Here is a 20860-nt window from a genome sequence, read left to right on the forward strand (position 1 = left end):
AACTCTAAAAACAAAGAGAGTTCCGGGAACTCTCTTTGAGAGAGTATCTGCTTGTCCCATATTTCACTCCCTTTTCAGGAGTAAAACGCCTCCATCTCGGAGAGAGTACAGCAACTCCCCCGGACAGAGTATTAGTACTCCTCCTCAACAGAGTGCTAGAACTCCTTCCAGAGTACGAATACTCCACCCCACAAGAGTATTAGTACTCCCTCCAACCGAGTGATTCTACTCCCCCAAACAGAGTGCTTGTACTCCTCCTAATAGAGTGTTTGTACTCCTTCAGACAGAGTGCTGGTACTCCTCCCAGTTGTGTGAAAGCACTCGCTATGCAGTGCCATGGTCACATCAGAGGCGATTCACAACACTTACATGTCGGGGATATTTGATTCCTTCATAAGGAGCTCCTGCACTCATGCTTGGTGAATTGGATTTGATGTTTAGTCGCCGAGTCACTCGAATGAAACATATTTTTCTTCAAAGGTCAACATTTTTATTGATCAAACAGTCACAAGGCAAACTGAGTAAGATTTCGAAAAACATACAGATACACATAAAATCCGATTACACGGATTTTCATGAACTTTACAACACATCTTGCAATAATACATAAACATTTTCTTTAACATTTCATCGCTAATGCAGTGAGAAATATTTTTTTTATTTTCAATTGGCAACATTTCAAAATGAAAGTACACAATGTAAAATCAAACAAACAACAAACATGCGCAAACTCGCGAAGTATTGGCACTACGATTGAAGAGAAAGATGCACCACATTACTGCTCAGAAAACGCATTTCAAGCACTAAACTCGTGTACTTATATACCGTAGGTTATCAGATGAGCTGCTAGGCATGAGGCTGATAAAGTAATTTGCGCAGGAAGTTTTTTCATGCGCAAATTACTTTCAAGACAGCAGCTCGTTTGATAACATCCTATGAAGCGTATGGATGCTCCTGACTGAGAGCATACAGTATATTTAGAAATGTGCTGTATATTTTCGTGTAAAGCCGCACCGTCAAGTTCCTGGTTATAATATTTCACATAGTTATTCATGCATGGGCTGCACCCCCTTTTTTTCTAAACGCGCATCTTGCCGTGGTTGTCCAACACTTATCTCCGCTCGGAGTGAAGGCAGTACTGTGGCGTATCATAGCTCCCATTCGGTTGGATCCAAAGCTGGTAGTCTTTTGGCAGAAAGCTCGACTTCACTCTTGGCATCATCATGCAAGTAATTTCCTGGTGCTGTCGGGATCGTGCCATCGCGCTTTCTCACGGACTGTATTTCGTAGACAGCTATTGCCACAGCGCACTGACGCATTTCACAACTGTTGCGGTATTCTTGTTGTCTATTGCATAATTTTCTTTCTCATAAGACATCACATGATAGTTTGTTCATTTCGTACAGATGCATCTTCTAATGATCTGATCAGGGAAGTGGAAAATTTTTGCTTGCAAAACAATATTTTCCAAATTGCATGGCAACACATTTTGATGCTTTGGAGTACGCTCCTCTGCACCATGTGGAGTCGTGCTGAGCTGGCTCCTTGACACCATTTTCTCCTTGCAGCTGCCTTCTTGAGTTTTATAAAACGGGTGCCTGAAAAACAATGTGCGCGCAAATGAACATGAGGAAATATTGTGAAACCATCTAAAAACAGTCAAGGAAAAAGGTCATGGCACTAAGAAGCCTTAGCGCTAAGTATTTGTACTGTAATACAAGTGAAACATGTAAATGACTGTAATAGTCAACTTCAATACCACTTTTAAATTCTTTGACTTAAGGCAAGAAAAAAGAAAACTGGCCGTTAGGACTCAGTCCAGCACCAGTGTTACAAAAATCCCGAAAAATAAAATATTGGTCATCGTTGGCACACTTCGTAAACGCATCCCCTCCTCTAGGGGAGTGAGCAGTGGTGGTATTGTCTGCATCTCATTTCTAACGTTATGAATAAATATAATTCCTGAAGAGAATTTAGGCTCTTTGGCTTATCTAAAACAAAAGAAATCAGCCGCCAAAGTAAAGGGAACATAGCTAGTGGAGTTAAATGTATAAAGACTACACTCGGCATACACAAGTGGCCAACAATAATGCAAATGTGGTGCTAGAAGAATGACACGACATGACATGAAAAGGAGGTGAACCACCTTTAAAGAAACCCGTCAAACTTATGAGACCGAATTCTGTACGCTCTGCTTATGCTGCACTTGAAGTTGATTACGATATGAAGTGCTCAAATCTGCAGTCATTTAACTGAACAGTGAAGCATGTAGTTTTTATGTAACCTGCCGAAAAGCAAAGAGTGCAAAGCTGTATGACGAATTCAGATGTGTCACAAACACCTCTTGTGACACGTCCTAGGCACGCGCCCACTGTGCCCCCCCCCCCTTCTGGTTATGACACTGCTCAAGCCATAATTTGAGGATCATATTTTCAGTAGGCATGACAATATGGTCATCTAGTTCAATGGATATTACTGGGTGTGATTATAAGAAGGGGTAGCAAGCCCTGTTTACGGCAAGCTTACCCACATTTCAAGAATGACAAGAAACAGTTCACTGCGGCCTGTATCTAAGCTTTCTAAAAGCATGAACTTATTTCCATTTATGAGGTACGCAGTGGGGTTCATTTTTGACGGACTCGACTCTTGCTGCAGTTTGAAATCTAGCATTTTACATACTTGAAGGCATGTAAAAGCTTCAGTTAGACCAACGTTATTAGTTTATTAGACCAACTTATAGTTTGTGCATGACAAACGACTGGTAAACTGCAAGGTACCATTTTACTTTGATACTTAATTTCTCCACGAAAAATAACAAGATGGTAAATACATTTCAATCTGCCCTGAAATAGCAAAATGCACAGCTTACGCTTGGATCCCACAGAGGAAGGTTGATTTAGCCGTTCATACTATTTTTCAAGTGCCAACTCATACTAGGAAATGCACAGGCATATCGAAAACAATAAACGTGGAGACCGAGCCAATAGCAATAATGTAGAACGTCCCTGTCACTGTAATCCTACAACAGTAGCCACTGTATTCGATTCCAGTGCATAACTCGCCGCTTGACCAGTCACCGAGTCCATACACAACGCGCCTGTTCACATTCGCACCGTGCTCGGAAACCGCAACACGAGACACAAAATCAGACATAAATTCACACCAATACATTGGCAAAAAAAGGTGTCTTATTCAGCGCAAAGCAACAATTCCCCATGCGTATTCAGGCAGTTTAACATTACGCGCCACACTGACCTCACGCAGCGTGCAGCTGTATGCCTGCGGCAACTTTCTAACAGGCGCTAGCGCTGCACGTAACTTCACTGGCCGCAGATTACCTATGGGCAAAACACACTGTCAAGCGCGCGCCTTAATATAACGAAAGCATGCCGCCAACAAGCTGACGCCTTTTGTTATGTAACTCCTTAGTTAAACAGCGATCCGCACACCGTAGACTGCAAAACTGAATAAATTCAAACACATAAAACACACGCTAAGCACGCTCGGCATTGGCACGGAATCATGGGCTGGTGAAGAAACCTTTTTATGCGACGCCGCGTCTCACTATTGAACACACCGTGCTTCACTGAGCGTTTGCGATTTTGAAAGCTCTCACGGATTGCGGCAAGTGATAAAATCACATGCAGTCATCGTGACGACTGGCTTTTTCTATTGACATCGAATGACGCAGCACGCATACCTTTAGTCCGTTGGCAATCGCGGCGGCTTAACAGGCTTAACTACGCGATCACTGCCTGGCGATAGCATGTCATATACGCAGAATGTGCCACGTAAGTTAGAAATCACTTACCGTGGAGTATTTGTTGTTCAATCCAACGAACGATGAACGACTGTCCTCTTTTCGCGGCGGTGAAACGTGGCTGGCACAAGAGTTTTCTTGGATGGCCTTGGCGCGCGCCGCCTGCCCGGGCCTGCCCGCTGAACGGATCGCCTTTCTCCGGCGCTGTGCTGTTCCGCGATGTTGTGCGGGCGCGCGGTGGGGGCGACTCCGAAACAAAAAGTAGTGCGCTGATCTCCGCACCAGTTTGCGCGCTGGATGCCTCTTCTCTTACAAGAAAAACGATGCGCTCTTTGCTCTACCTGCGTGAGCGATACATCGCCATGTTCCCAACCAGCCTCATGCAGTTTAAGCAGCAGTATATACTACGTTTTGCTCTCTGTTGCCGCGAGAGTGGAACGGGCATTCTACTCTCTCTCAGACGGGCAGAGTAGAAATAACATTTCACTCTCTCGATGCGGATAGAGTGAACAATGCATTTCACTCTCCCCGTCATTTTGCGAGAGTAAAACAATGCATTGAAGAGTAAATCGGCCCCTTCACTCCTGCGATACTCTCCCTAGTTTTTAGAGTGTGCATTATTCCTCTATTATTCTACCGATATGGTGCTGTCGCGACCACCGCATGGCCGAAGTACATATTACGATTTCTGCGATCATAGTTTGTTCTTGCCTGGATCGTCTGTCTTTCTATGCGTAAAGTTTACTATCTGTGACTGCGCAACATGTGTCTTGTTTGACGCGTCTTGTTTGACGCATTATATACAGTAACGTTTGCTTAAATACGTAGATTTATTCGATACTTATGCGTATATATCTTGTTGCGAGATTTTGTGTATAGAAGCAGCGAACTTCATTTCCAGCGACACTTTTTTGCCCTTTACCAAGTTGTACCTTTGCATTTGTATATTCCATTCTATTTTCGAATTTCAAATGTATATTTTTTTGCAGAACTCCTGCTTTTTATATGTACTCACTGTTGCGACTATAAGTGCGGTGTAATTACAATGCACGACCGGTAACAGCTGCTCATGCGCAATCTATTGCAACGAGGGACAGCGTCATTGAGGTTTTTCCCTGGCCGTTGCATATGTACAAAATGTAAACAAGGTTCTTGAATTACAAAGATTCTTCAAAATATTTGTCTTCAACTTGTTCATTTATTGACCTTTAACGTTTTTCATATCAGCTGCATGCGCTGCTTTGCTGATTTAGAACTAATATAGTTCTAAAGTTCGTGTGATATTTTCTTTACTTATTAAACAGACAAAAAACGTGGAAGCGTTGATATAAGTTATTTATGCCACAATTTTTGGAACATACGTATATATGCTTTCATGAAAAAAGACATAATTTACTTGACAGTGCGTAGCGTTCAATAATTCGTCTGCAGCATCTCATATACAATGTCATTGGCAACGGCAATGCAGTTATTATTCACGTATTTGATCCCTCGACAAGTTCCATAAGGAAGAGGCCGCGCTTATTTTCTCCGCCACCCGCATCGCACACCGGTTGCCGACGCCGGCTTTTCTGCGACACGGGGCCCTTAACGCTGTCGCGTTAAAAGTGCTACATTAACGAATGAAAGAAAAAGAAGAGAACGTGCTGTACAATTTTCTATTCCGTGGTTAATTTAATGTACTATCATTATCATCCTTGTGGATAAAACTGAGAGAGAAGGTTCCGGGGATGCTGCTTTAACCACTTTTCAAATACAAAGATGCACCTTTCTTGCATCGCAGATGCATCGCAAAGCTGTATAGGTGAACCCGCCGGGGTTATTCGAAAAGCAAGCTATATATTTACAGTGGAGGTATCGTTTTTTGGGCGCTTGATCTTCGACGTCCACGTCAGCGCAGCGCACGTGGTGCAGCCTCATATATCAGACTTCCGGATCAGCCTATCACACTTGCTACGGCAGTCATTCATCATGACACGCTATGATTGCTTATTCTTTGAGAACCATCGGCGTTGACGAGCAATGTATGTTTATGTACGTAGTGCGCATCATTAGCCACTAATCACCCAGAGTCATTAGCGTGTATGTTGAGGCATTGTTTACTACAGGTAAGCTAGTCATTACGCGTGATTTACGACGCATGCGCAAAGCAATTTCTAAGCGTCGGTAAAGGTTGGGAGCCAGCCCGCGTTAGCCGTCCGCGCTGCACAACCCACATAATTAGTCACCTCAGAGTCATTAGAGCGCACGTTTTAAGGTTTGTGTGCTTGTAGCATCTCTTGTTTTAATGGGCTTGGCTTCTGGCCCGGCCTGCTCGCGGGAGCAGTCGTTTTATCACTTTCTGTTGGACCCATCCCATGAAAACTAACACCTTCAACCGCTTTCTGTAGCAAGTTTGTGCATAAATGTGCGAACACAAAAATTGTTACGAGATTAGATTATTTGGGAAATTATCCCAGTTTGCGGTATGTTTGTTTTGTGTCCTAAACTCTTTCACAACAACGTGGGTCACTGGACATGTGCCGTTCTTCAATCAACCCCTTTCATGCCAATTTGTGTCTTGTTGCTATCCTGATGAATATAGAAGTCAAGTTTCACTTGCAAATTTGAAAGAACTGGTAAAGTTAATGTGATAGATGCCATACATTCAGTTACGTACGTAACCTGATTTTAAATGCGCAAAAACTAATAGGAATAAAGGACACATATTTAGCGAGTAATCGCTTGGAATAAATAAAAAATCAAAGCCCCTTTCGTAAAGAAAGATGGTTGAACGCGAAGCTTTCTCCCATGCAAACTGAATCAAAGTCAAAGTCCAAAGCCAACGACCACGCGATGAACCCAAGAAATGCCGCGCGACCCGATGCGATGCATATGCGATATTATTGCTTGTTTGGGATTGTATTTTTTGAACGTTGAAGTTGAATGAATACATTTCGTTAAGTTGCATAGCCTTCATTTTAGATCATGTAGCCGTTGGTTACACGCACACACTCATACTTTCCAGAGGTCTGCAGTCACGGATGTCAGAATTTCGGCACTATGTTTTTGAGAGCAAGTTCCCGAGTTGTGAACCTCATTTTTTCAAAAACAATTCGACTGTCGGGTTACGAGTCATTTGTTTCTTCATCGTGCATTGAGCGAAGTCAAGTTGTTTTATATTCGCAAGGAGCTCACATATGTTCAACAAAAAGTGGAGCCTCACGATGACAATCATTACGTATGTCTCCTTGTCAAAAAGAAAAAAAGGTTTCATTCACACTAATAGGCGCCTACCTATCACCATCACGTCGACTTGATCGACAGAGACTAAACGACATACTCATGAAAACTCCAGGTCCTTGGATAAGCATGGGTGACTTTAACGCCCATCATCCACTTTGGGGAAGCTTCAAGACTAATCAACGAGGCACGAGTCTAGTTGATCTCGCTGCCGAGCACGGCGGACAGAGTTTTGAACGATGGCAGCCCGACAGATCTCTGAGGAGTGACTTACAGTAGCTGTTTGGACTTGAAATTAGTGTCTCATAGTTTAAATTCTAAAGTTCAATAGATCACAGACATTGAAACTCATGGCAGCGACCATATGCCTACCTACATTAATGTCAGAGGCTTTGACAGTTCTATTTCGCATATGCTGTCAAGACAGACTGACTGGCAAGCGTACCGACTTTCGATCGAGGACAAGTGCAGACATGAACATCCCGAGCCCCTTGAAGACATTATCATACAAGCGCTGCAGGCTTCTACGCGGACGTATACACCATCGACAAGACGCACAAATTTCGACCAAGAACTGGAGAGGCTTCGTGCGATCCTCCGGCGGGCCGAGAGACGATATAGGCGTACTAAGTCCATTTATGACTCGATGCCCGACGCATTCCGAAGAAAATTCAGCGTGAGATGAACAAACTTCAGGACCGACGACGGAAGAGCTTCTGCGATTCCCTAGAACCTCGCAAGCCGCTATCCCCCGTGTGGACAACTCTTCAGGGTCTTCGATCACTTCCACAACAACGTCGTCCGTTCACAGCACTCGCTCTACATCAGAGTCGACCAGAGCTTGAAGTCGCTGGTGATTTTTGTGCAAAGGTTACTGGTGACATCGTTCTACTGATGGACCTCTCGCTACATGACGTCCCTGTCGCGAGAGATCAAAGTATGGAAGCGCCTTTTACTATGGAAGAAATGCAAGCGGCTTTGGCTGTGTACAGGCGGTAGTCATCACCCGGTCCCGATGGGGTGACCTACGCTGCCTTAAGGCACTTGGGTTCAACAGCGCAATGCTGTTTGCTGGATATCTTCAATAAACCTTGGCATGACGGCATAGTCCCCAAAGAGTGGAAGTGCAGCCGACTGGTGCCTCTACTGAAGCCTGGAAAGTCTCCGCTGGACCTTACATCGTACCGACCGATTGCACTTGCGAGTTGCATCGGTAAGGTCATGGAGAGGATGCTGCTGACACGTCTGGAGTGGTACCTTGAATACTATAACATCTACCCTGATGCTATGGCTGGTTTTCGACGTGGACGGTCTTCAATAGACAACGTAATTGATCTTGTGACCTCCGTGCAGCAACAAAAAGCTATGAAGCGTCTCTCTGTGGCACTCTTCTTAGACGTAAAAGGTGTCTACGACAACGTAACCCACGAAGTCATTCTCCAAGCTATTGAGGCTGCAGAACTTGGAGGCCACGTTTTCAGATGGATTAGGACCTATCTCTCAAGGAGATCGGTGTTTGTTCTTACAGAAGATGGCCCGACAAATAGATATATTTCCAGTCGCGGTGTCCCACAAGGCGGAGTGTTGAGTCTCTTTTCAACCTCGTTCTAGTGGGGCTTACCGAAACGCTACCACAGACCGCTAATGTCTCGCTCTACGCAGATGATATTTGCATCTGGCCGTCCGGCGTGACACGGCCACAAGTGCGCGCTAGAATACAGAAAGCAGCAACCCTGACAGTGGCATGCCTTCGCCGACAAGGTCTGACAATATCTACGGAAAAATGTGCACTAGTGGCATTCACACGAAAACCAATGTCTTTCTACCGGGTGTGCATCGAGGGCCACTCAATTGCATATAAGAAAACTCAGATTTTTAGGCGTTATTGTGCATCGAAACCTCACCTAGAGTCCCCATGACTCCTACATGAAGAAAAAACTAATTTAATTGTATTGAGAATATGTTTAAGTTCATAGCTGGAAAATCATGGGAACCATCCGTGCGCTCTATGTTACAGCTATACACGGCACTATTTCTCGGATTTCTTCGCTACAGTCTTCCAGTCTTGTCGAACACATGCAAGACAAGTCTCCTTGCACTACAGAGCGTGCAAGCCCATGCACTTCGGACATGTCTTGGCCTCCCGAGATGTTCTTCGACAGCTGCGACGATTGTCATTACACAGGAGCACCCGATCACCACCCATATCGTCGATCACAACCCATATTCGACACCTTTCACGACTACCATCCCACCATTTAGCCGGTTTGCCAGCGCGACGACCACAGGCTACATACTGTAGTGTTGAGACGAGACAACACGAGTCGATACCTTCTGGCTTCAAGCCTGCAAAACGCCCAACATCGGCATTGTTGTGTCTCCGGCAAATTCACGTGTGCCTCTCAGTTCCTGGGATTGCTAAGAAATCAGACCTGTCACCCTTAGCCCTGAAGCAGTTGTCCCTGCTTTGCCTACACGAGTCTTATCTTGACCGAATACATATTTACACGGACGGTTACACCAATTCCAACAGCTCTACCGGAGCAGTGGTTGTTCTATCGGACGCCATCTCTTTGCAATTTAAATACTCTCACAACACTACGTCGACAGCAGCAGAACTTGCGGCTCTTCAAGGTGCAATCCATTACGTGCTCCAGCAACCAGCAAATAGTTGGGCCATTTTCTGCGATTCGAAAGCAGCCCTACAAACTCTGCAGTTTGCCCTACGTCATGGGTTACACGAACAGCTAGTGCACGAAATAAGGCAAGCTCATCACCACGCGATCGAGAAAGGACATGCCATTGTATTTCAGTGGTTGCCGAGCCACTGCGGAATTGTTGGCAACGACAGCGCCGATGAAGCTGCTCGCTCGGTTCATCAAAAACATCAGCGAGTGCCTATACCATTCTCAAGAACGGACGCTGAGCGGCAACTTCAATCTCTTGCTCGCCACATCACACTTCTAAGATGAAATTCCCCAGGTTTCAGCAACTCACGCTTGCATTTTCTCGACCCTAAATTGCGACTTCGCCTGCCACCTGGACTCTCCCGTAGCGAAGCAACTTTACTGTGTCGCATGTGGTTGGGCGTCGCATTTACAAATTCCTATTCATTCCTAATAGGAATGGCTAACAGTGCGGCATCCAATTCGTGCGGGCGCGATGAGACGCTAGAGCACCTTCTGTGTCATTGCCCAGCTTTTGACGCTCAACGACGGATTCTTCAAGCTCAACTCAGCATGTTAGATAGCAGAGTGCTGTCAGAGGAAAAGATTCGGGGACCATGGCCTACGCATTCTTGCATGCGAAAGGCCAAAAAAGCTCTTGTTCACTTCTTGAAGGACACTGGACTGAGCGCTTGTGACAGTGGACCTTCCTCTGCGACTGACTCTGTGAATGACTGACATCCTTGGTTCACTTCCTTACCTTTCCCTTCTCGTTTCTCTCTGTCTCTCTCTCTCTCTCATACTTTCACGGACGGCTCTACACTTGCGCAGTATTGTTTTGTGATCGCTGTGGTAGACGGTCACAGGCTGTGCCGTTGCTGATACACGGGATACACGATACACGATCGCGCTCGCGCTTACGTTAGCACACGGCAGCATCTTCTGTCGTGTGCTGTACCCGCGGCCTACCCGTGGTGACGACCGGGAATGCATTTGCGTGACCGCAAATGCAGATATATACAGTTCGTCTGGGTAGCGTGGCGTTGCAGTTCCCATTGTTCTTATTGGTACAACTGCGAATGTAAACTGTAGTGTTCTAGGATACGTATGTCGAGCGCCGCTGTTCTAGTGTGTGCGCAGATGCGCAGATAGTTCCATTGTGTAAGTTGGCTTTCCTGCAGTGCGTTTTCGGCACTCACGAACGAATCAGTGAGACATAGAAAGCTGCGCTTTAATAAATTCCTGGGCAGTGCCGCAAACATCCCTGGGACAGTACCAGAGAGTCCAAGCTCCAAATTAAAGCATAACGAACTGTGAGATCCAGGCCAATTTTGCGAAAAGGAATTTCGAAAATTCTTTTTCTAGTATAGTAAAACAGCGACGCGACAAAAACAAGTGATATAGTGCTTCGTCGTTATTACACAAAATGCACAATATGTCTCAAAGCAGGCCTGTGCAGGTAAACGTTCAGAGAGGGAACCCAACAGCGTAATTTGGCGAAGGTTACTTCAAGTCTGCGTGTATTTAAAAATGTATTATACCAGGGATTTAGGTGGTGTCGATACTCAGGAGGAGCTGTTAACGTAGTGTTAGACAACACTTACTGAACAGTACGCGCGCAAATCTAACCGCAGTGATATAAGCAGAGAATGGTATCACAGAAATAACAGGGCCCATTAGGTCACCTAAAAAACGAATTTCTGGCGTATTACGTACATGCCAAAACCAGAATACAATTATGATGCGGGCCATATTGGAGGACCCCGGATTAAATTTAACCACCTGGGATTTAACCAGCATTCAATACGCTGTACATGGGTGTTATTGCATTACGCTGCCGTCTAAATGTGGCCGCCGAGGCCGGGATTCGAACCCACGACCTCGTGCTTAGCAGCGCGACGCCAAAGCCACTACGCACGCCAGCCGTTAAGTGATACCTTGGCTAGCGAGTCCTCCGTCTCATTCAGAATCAAACCCTTGCAGCCAGGCAACATAAATTAATCGAATACATTGCAAATCACCGGGGACTAGCGAAAGGTATAGACGTAATACAGGAGAGTTATTAGCCGCGGGAAGGACCGAACACACACTATAGAGAATCTATGACAATATGAACGGTGGTACTTAAAGCGCTTAATTTACGCAAGGCGAGAATTGGTGATATGAACTCTGCTAATATAACCGGTGCTTGAAATTTCAAAACGTCCCCCGTGGCAGATAGCACGATTGTAGTCCTTGAGCTAGTCTACTCGAAGAGGCGGGCATTACTTGCACGCTTTACTTGGGGGTGGTTAGCGCTAGATAGAAGCGCGAGAAAGGAGCCCGGATGGAGTTCACGCATCACACGTGACGCGTTTCGGTGGTGACGACACAGTGCGTCGCTGCAGTGTTTCAATGCTAATCGAATTAGCGTCAACAGTCATCCTGAGATGGTTTCTGTCTCAATTTTTCGTCCCAGATGCGTCGTTCATCAAATTCAGTCGTTATCGTTCGAAAAAGAAATACACAAGACTATATCGGCATCAAGAACGATTAAAGCTGTGTTGGTAAAGTTGATAAGTCGCCAGTCGAGTCATTCAGAGCTTGAGCCCGAGCCGGACGCCACCTTCTTGGCATATTGAGAACATCAGAAGGCGTGTGCGTATTGCTGGGTGTTAGAATAGCAAAAAAAAGATATAACTTACAAACATATGAGATAATAAATAAACGTTGAAACTGCGGATTATTTGAAGCGTCTTCGAAGTAGGAGATGAAATATATAGTGGTGGCCGGTCGCAATCTTTCACAGACAACGTCAATTAGGATCAAGCATCCGGTGGAGCTGAAGTACACGTCTCGCCATGCACGTGACGAATTTTGCATATTCTAAGCACCGAAGGTACGATGAACAGCTGTAGTTCATCGTGCAATTATTGATTGAATGACAGCGCGAGGCGACCCCATTGCTTGCCGCAGTATGCAAAAATAGCGGCGTGGATTGCCAAAAAGGTGAAATTTTTCTTATCCTTTGTGAGTGTAACGTAATGCAGCGTTAATTTCCGAGTCGCCAGTAAGCGGCAACCCACTTTTTTTTTTCCATTCTATGGCGGCGTGTTGTCACCCTGCGTGAAAATACGTCGGTTCCTCTTTACCAGGCAGGAAAATATGCAGCTGACAGTAGACCAGAATACCAATCTGAAACCCCGAAAGCCCAATTACGTGTCATATTTTATAAGTTGAATCTGAGCACTTCGAAATTAGGACGTAAGGGTTGTAACCTAACACAAAGCCCAAGTTGTGTCTTTGATACGCTGGAAGGGCCTTCAACTTGAGGGCAGTACAACAAACCAATCAGTAAATAAGTCATTATCACACTGATTATTTTTACTCCATTATAAGTTTTTATTTTTTTATTTGTACGTATATAGCCTCCTTATCCAGAAATAAATGTGAACAACTTTTAATTTTCTTTGATGTATAACATTGTTTCGACTTTGGGGCGATAAACTGAGCTTGCTACACAATGCCACTGGAGAGATCAAGGGCGCGATCTTGTACGCGTTCCAAAATGGAACGGAGGCGTTCCGTTCCATCGAGCCGCACACGATTGGTCAATTTGAACGTCGCGGTTGAAATTGACCAATCGTGTGCGGCTCGATGGAACGGAACGCCTCCGTTCCATTTTGGAACGCGTACAAGATCGCGCCCCAGGTATCTCGGGCGTAACATTCTCCGTAAGACCGAGGGAACAGATTGAACGCATAACCATTGAACTATAGGCAATGGAAGCAGCGCTCCCAGTCCCACCACCGCCATCTCGCCGAAGGGAAATACCACGCGAAGAGAGCTTGCCATGGAGTGCCCTGCGCAGATACGAGATGGCGCTGCGGGCGCGCAAAACCGTATCCACCTGCGCCGGCCCTACATTCGCCGCACCGCGAATCGATCCGTTCGCAAACGAAAGCCAAGGTTGAAAGGCAAGGAAATACAGGAAATGGAAACACCGCAGTGAGGAAGGGGGAGAGGAAGGGGCGGGACCCAGTCAGCTTCGAGACATGAGGAGTATGACAGATGCCGGAAGCGGCAATAAATCCTCGGAAAACCACCGGGTTATCATTATCCATTTCCTCGCCGTCTCTCAGCGCGTGCTTGCGTGTTTCGTTCTGTCTTTCTTGCTTGCGGTCGGTGATACTTATTTTACAATTTTCGACACGCTGTCACATCCCGTCATGCAACAAGGTCCGCGCCAGCATGTTTGTGGGTGAGCACGGAAAAGAAAGAAACACGGAGCATCGATTTTGAAATTACTCGTTATCTTATCGTCATCGTCAGCCAATTATATGTCCACTGCAGGACGAAAGCCTCTCCCATCGATATGCAATTACGCCTCTCTTGCACCAGCTGTGGTATACCTGCAAAATTCGGAATTTCAGCACACCACGTGGTTCCCTGAAATGCTCGACTGGCGCTTCCCTACACTTGCAACTCATTATGCAACTCAAATAGACCATCGGTTATCTGCACTACTCATTCCATAGCCCTACAACCTCTTCGTGTCTTAATTTCACTTTCTCTTAATCTCAATTAAGACATCTGCTATTCTCGTTTGCTCTCTAATCCACACACTTAACGTCTCTCAACCTCTCTCTAACATTTTTTTTTCATCGCTCCGTTGTGCGGTTCTTAACTTCTCGAAATCCTCTGCTAACCTCAAAGTTTCTACCATATAGCATTTAAGATTGCCGGTAAAATGCAATGATTGTGCAGGTAAGCTGCCGGTGATTATTAGATAATGCCAACCATATGGGCTCCGCTGCATTTTTATACTTCTGCTGGTTTCAATCTAGCTGAACGTACTCCCTCACAGATTATAGACACTGAATACCAATGGTGCGAATTCTCTCACACTGTCTTCTGAGGTATACTCAATTATTTGTTGCAAGTCGTCCCCACCGTAGCTGAATTAGACAATGTCATCTGGAAACCTCAGGTTTCTGAGATGTTCCCCGTTTATGCTAACCCCTAAACCTTCCTAGTTTAGCCGCTTGAATACTACTAAGCACGTAGCGAAGAGCATAGGAGAGATTGTGTCTCCTTATCTGTGAAGAACTAAGGTAGCTTGGAAATCGTTATAGTTATTTGCTAGGACAGTACGGTCGTTTCTGATATACAACAGGGATATCCGTAAAACATAGAAAGAGGAAAACTTCTGTTTATGTATGGTGACAAATGATGATTACCCTGCTGCACCCAAAGAGTATAGAAATTGTGACAGCGAATGGCGTTAAAAAGGATGTCCCTAGCTGCCATGAAGCATAAAAGTATGGATTGCGCATCCTTCTTCAAAGGAATATAACTCCGTCATATATCAAATAAAGAAATAAAACAGCTCCTTGGGGCACCGCTTTTGAGCTTGCCCCCAGACGTCAATATGACGCCTTTGAATTCGATAAAGCTGTCCACTTCTCAAAAACTCAAATTTAAACGCAGAGATACATGTCTGGAAAATGGGGGAGTGCAAGCAATCCAGCAAACGTGAATGCTCTACGCAATAATAGCATTTCTTTCCAACGAGATGCAACAGCTGCACCAAGGGAACAAGTATCTTGCACACAAGCAGGAAGGTAGACATCTAGTAAGAGAAATGATCAACAACCAGAAAGAGGTTCGTCTGCTGCGATAATCTCGCATTCTTCGTGCACGCACTAGTAGGATACCTTATATGCTTTATTGCATATTTTCGCCCTTTAGAAAAAGCAAGCCCGCAAACGGTCCAATGAAAGAAAAATAATGAGAACATCGATCAGTAATGAGCGAAGTTGCTTGTTAGACAATTATGTCACAAGGGAATAAAAAATAAGCATTTCAAATCAGCAGATTTTCAAAAAAATAAAGAATGGTGGTTTCACAGCCATACCGGTAGGGAGCCTATATGACGAAGAAATTACTGTTCTGAAAATGACTTGGTCTAAGATACTTCTGTCCTATCTTCGAAAGACTATCTTTTGCATACATCAGGGTCAGGTAAAGAGCTGGAAGGTCTTGAATATGTAGACTTGATGGGTTTTCTATTTCTACTTGTTCACTGCTCTGCGAAACAGATTTAGTGAGCGGTTCATTGAACTTCTGATCAGGATCTCAGGGACTGCATTTCCTGCAATGGCAGGTGGTATATCTGTCAGCAAATGAGACGTTTACTCTTGGATAATGAACAAATTTGGCAAGCAGCCTTAGTACTGGCTACAGAATCTGAAAGTTGTACGAACTGGCAAAACCAATGACCGATGGTAAAATTTAAGTAAGAGGACCCCGATGGACTTGATGGAGCAACAGCATCGGAAAGAGTTGAGCCTACATCCATTTGGTGATGGGATGTCACGCCAGCTATATTATACAGGTACTCATTGTATATTAGGTATTCGTTGTATACAGGTATTCGTTGTATATTCCTTAAATATTCTATGAATGTCAACGACACCCGAGCTATCATAAAAGCCCTTGCTCATGCACCGGGCGTCACATTTGTTGATGCAGTCCAATATTCCCATGGCACACGAATTGTGGCCGTCGCCACACGCGATGGAGTCCTACACCGCACTACACCCCCTGCCGAAACGGCTGAAGAAGTGGCCATCGCCCTGGCCACTCTAGATCGCACCTGTCACACCATCGTGTGTGACTCTCGCTCAGCCGTCACTAACTTCAGCAAAGGTCGTATTTCTCCACAAGCTCTTCGTATCCTCCGCCAGGCACCACACTCTAAAGACAGCATGATCTCCCTGACATGGATCCCGGCCCATGCGGGCTCGGTCCACCCACAACTCCCCAACCTCAACGAGGTCACCCACTCCATTGCGCGAGGCCTAGTCAACCGCGCCGGAGACACTGGAGAGGAGTTGGACACGAGGGACAATCTGACTACTTATAACAATCTCGTTAAGGCTTTTTACCTTAGTCGCCGAACCTTCCCCCCACCTCACCCCAAGTTCAGCCGGGCGAGCTACTACCCTGCGTCTGCTACAAACAAATACGTACCCTTCACCCGGCCGCATCCACCTTATATTCCCTGAAGTTTACAATACCCCCAACTGCCGGTGCTGTGGCACTCAACCGGCTACGCTTCCGCATATGCTGTGGGAGTGCCCAGTACAGTACACACACATTAACACCACGACCCTCTCGTCGAGGTTGCATGAGGCTCTGCGGAGCTCCGCCCTCGACGACCAAACCTGGGCGACCCAGCACGCCCGTGAGGCGGCGGCGAGGCAAGCCCTCGAACGTCCCCTCATGGGAGGCTTAGGCCCGGCCATCTTAAAGTGCTGGTTCCGCAATAAATGTTTATTCCTCCTCCTCAACGACATCCCAACGACGAGAAAAATCGCCTTTCAATTAGTTCTAGAATTTGCAATTATCGAGCGCCTTTAAGACAGTTTGGATAGTATATAATTGGACGACAACTACCAAGCACAGATACATTTATCTTCTTCAGACAAAAATTCCTGGAACTGTGGTTGCCTCCACAGCATGGCTATGGGAGGCTGACGTGTCGTCTTCTACACCGTGACATGTGGCCGAAACGTCAACTTCCGACACACTTCAGCAGGCGTGGAGCCAGTGATTCAACGACATAGTTTAGAGACGAACACCTTAATTACTTAGTTAAAGCGCGTTAAGTAAATTTCTGGTGTAGAACGCGGCAATAAAGTGTGCACTACAATGAATCCCGTATTATTAATTATCATGAGAGCGTAAGACGCCCGTAAGCAAACATTGCTCACCAATTGCGGTCATTTTCCAATACGCAGCGTAGATCCTGGCAGGATGCATTAAACACGTTCCGATAGGCACCAGCGACAACTCCGGCCTATTTCAAGTCAGCCAACAGCTCGTAACACCGACCCTGTCAGGAAGAGGAGAAGCCGCAACACGTTTTCAGACATTGCAAGAAGGGTGCAATCGATTGTCTGTGGCATTATGCGCTGCAGCGCCTGCTTCAGTGATCGCTATGTTATGAAACAGACGTACACGTCACTGGTGCACATGTCGCTGTTATTTTTGCAACCACCACTCACGTCGAAGGCCACACGGTTTTAATCCAAGGATAATGAAATGATAGACACTATTTAAGACTGACAAAGACAGCATGATGCGAGTAGCCCGTCTATATTGTCACTAGCGGTGATGCTTCTTTGAAGCTGCTTCTTTCAATATGAGTGGCCAGCGACTGAATGCAAAGTTGTGTAGTAATAGTGTGAGTTCAATTTAATACCTCAAGGAAAGCATCGCGACGGATAATTTGCTATATTATTACCGCAGTTGAGAAGCGTAGAAGCTCCCGCGAGTTACTGAAAATACTATGCCTTGTACCAGGTAATGTAGGATACACAGAAATTTTGTGGAATGTGAATTTTAAGGAAATCTTCATTTTTAGAAGTAATTGTTCTGGCTGCAAGTGACTTAATTTCATGGGAGATATTGCAATAACGAAAGCGCACGAGTGCTTTATGCTCTGCAGAAAATTAAATAAGTATTTAATTCAATAACTTCCTTATTTATTTACTTACTTTTTATTTACAGGTTCCGTAAAGGCAGCACCAAATAAAGAATGGGTAGGGGTTACATAAGTAATCACTTTTTAGGCCAATAGCCTCAAAAACAATATACGAGCAATAAACAGCTGCGTACAAAGGCATTGTGCAGAAACAATCGACATTGACTGTGAATGTAAGCGAATAGCCGAACGGCTCTAGACAGCTATTCCCTTTGATAAAGCAATGACGCGCTTCAATGCCTACATTTGCTGCAGTGAAGGCATTTAGGTAGCGCTTATTATTTCACTGCGGAATTCCGTAGAGAAGCGAACCCTTAACCAACACATATGTAGGTATTAGGTGTAACCAACAGGTATTAGGTATAAGTGGCTACACTGTAATATAATTGACACCTTATTCACTTTTAAGGGTGTAAATTATTTTACAGTGTAGCCACGTAAGTTGACTCTTCGTGTGTTGGTTGTCTCCAGCGGCGCGAGCGTCGGCGTCGAAAGCAACTCTTAGAACTCGCCAGCTCCTGTGGAAGCTGCAGGAGAAGAGGAGGAGCTGTACTCCACCAGAGCATGTATACCTGTACTCCACCAGAGCATGTAAACTTTCTGACGCCCGAAAGCTTTGGCGCTAGAGCACGTGTGTCTCAAAAAGTTATTACAGGTGGCGTGGGGCGACGAACGCGCCCCGTAACTTGGTTGCGCGAAAACTCGGTTGTTGCGAAAACTCGGTTGTTGCGAAAAGCTCGGTTGCACGAAAACTCGGTTGCACGAAAACTCGGTTGCACGAAAACTCGGTTGCACGAAAACTCGGAACTATAGCAGCGTTGATTTTAAGTGAAGGAATCAATTATATTTTTTTCAGATGTCACCCGACACAATACAAAAATACTTCAATACAAAAAATTATTAAGTTTCACTGTCTCATCTTGACTTACGCCGCACCTTCATGTGACTGCTTGTAACTGGCGAGGGATTCTACTCTGAGCATATTAGGTGTTTCTACCCGGACAGGTGAAATCGATCTAAATTTCTTTTCTATTGTGTCAACTCTTCGTCAAGCGAGATGCTTAATTTCTCGGTCATTGGCATATGGCCTATCTTCGCTACATTGAAGCCGATCAAGTACTGCTGCCTGTCCAGTCTCTAGCCTGCCCAGACTGTCCTGCACGACAGCATCGGACCCTAGATTTGGTTCGATACCACCAGAAAGTAAAAGCAACATCGATAGAGCAGATGAAAACAAGGAAGACAAAAAAAATTTGTGCGGAAGTGCTTCAAAAATTTCATTTGGGCATGACACCGCGATAAGGTAATTATCACTACTTTTCAGGTAACTGACCTGAAACATCTGCTGCAGTGAACGCGCCATTCGTGCAGCGACGTCGTGCCCAGCGAAGTCGCCGTGAGGCCCGGCGTATTATATCCCACGCCGAACCAGCCGAAAGCAGCCGTGACCTGTCCGAGTTGCCGGTAAGGTGAAATGGCCAGGTCCAAAGTTGGCCAGCAACATGGTCCCAGGAACCAGGAGCAACGACGGTGGGTCGTGAACGCGGCAGCGCCAGAATCCACGAGCTCACGGGTGCAGCTCCGTGCAGAACGTAAAATGAAATAACATCAGCGGCGATCACTTGAACACTTCATTGGCGCAGCAGCGTCGTGCCCCCGATTACACATGATGAGATAACAGGGACAACATAGAAGCAAATGGCACAGATATGACAACTTGAGCAAATCGTTGTCGAAAAGCAAAGCGCCACACAATAAACAACAATGGCAAGTTTGGAAGACTAACACTTAGCGTAGGCTGAAGCGACACGAATTATGATTGACTGCCGATACATGTGTGAAACATACATAATTTTATGCCAGGCTACTTGAGACTCCACTGAAAGCAAATCAAGGTGATAGAATGACTCTTCGCGCTTTTTTATGATGAGTCATCATAATTACAGAGTAACTAAATATTGGAATATTGTGAAGTCAGTCATGCCACGCTTCTTTATGAAAAGGATTGGATCACCCGCTGGAATTACATGCATAAGGGATTTATTGGCCACAAGCATTTCAAGAAAGAAATAGAAAAATATTTCGAGGTTGCTACCGACATTCCCCACGTCAAGCATCAAGCGTCTTCACCAAAGCAGTACTCTGTACCGATACATATCACTCAGAAGTAAAATGGAAGTAATTTAGGCTAGCGGAATGTTCACTTTACCATAAGCTTAATGTATGTGCTCTATTTCTTGCTACCACTGCACGGAAATGGCGAAATAGGTCCCGTCCACGAAAGGGTTAGTGCCACAAACTTCTACAATTGCCTGGTAAAATATGGCAGCATTAAACACTGCCTTCCATTCGGAAATGGTTATCCTAAAAACATTTACTCATTCATTCTGATACACGAAGGAGTGAGTGCACGCTCCTGCGCATGGCTACATTCTGACGATGATGACATCATTCATTCATTCATTCATTCATTCATTCATTCATTCATTCATTCATTCATTCATTCATTCATTCATTCATTCATTCATTCATTCTAGAAGCATCATTTTACACACACTAAAAGTAAATACAAACGCATGTTGAGGAAAACCAAAACTATACATGTAGCGTTCCTAGTTAAAGGGATATAATAATATTAAAGCTTTGTTGTGGAACTGGCGCCCATCTTACATATGTAGATGC

General features: G+C 45.2%; 1 long non-coding RNA gene across 2 annotated transcripts in view; it reads right to left on the reverse strand.

The window, feature by feature from the left end:
• Nucleotides 1–20213, reverse strand: part of LOC125941400 (uncharacterized) — a 38518-nt gene extending 18305 nt beyond the window's left edge. For both annotated transcript variants that reach the window (XR_007464239.1, XR_007464238.1), the window contains exons 1-2: nucleotides 19512–20213; nucleotides 17406–17527 (exon numbers count right to left, since the gene is read on the reverse strand). This is a non-coding gene — a long non-coding RNA (uncharacterized LOC125941400). The remainder of the gene's footprint in view (nucleotides 1–17405; nucleotides 17528–19511) is intronic.
• Nucleotides 20214–20860: the final 647 nt, after the last annotated feature.

This window comes from Dermacentor silvarum, chromosome 11 (genome assembly GCF_013339745.2).
Source record: "Dermacentor silvarum isolate Dsil-2018 chromosome 11, BIME_Dsil_1.4, whole genome shotgun sequence".
Classification (NCBI taxonomy): Eukaryota; Metazoa; Arthropoda; class Arachnida; order Ixodida; family Ixodidae; genus Dermacentor; species Dermacentor silvarum.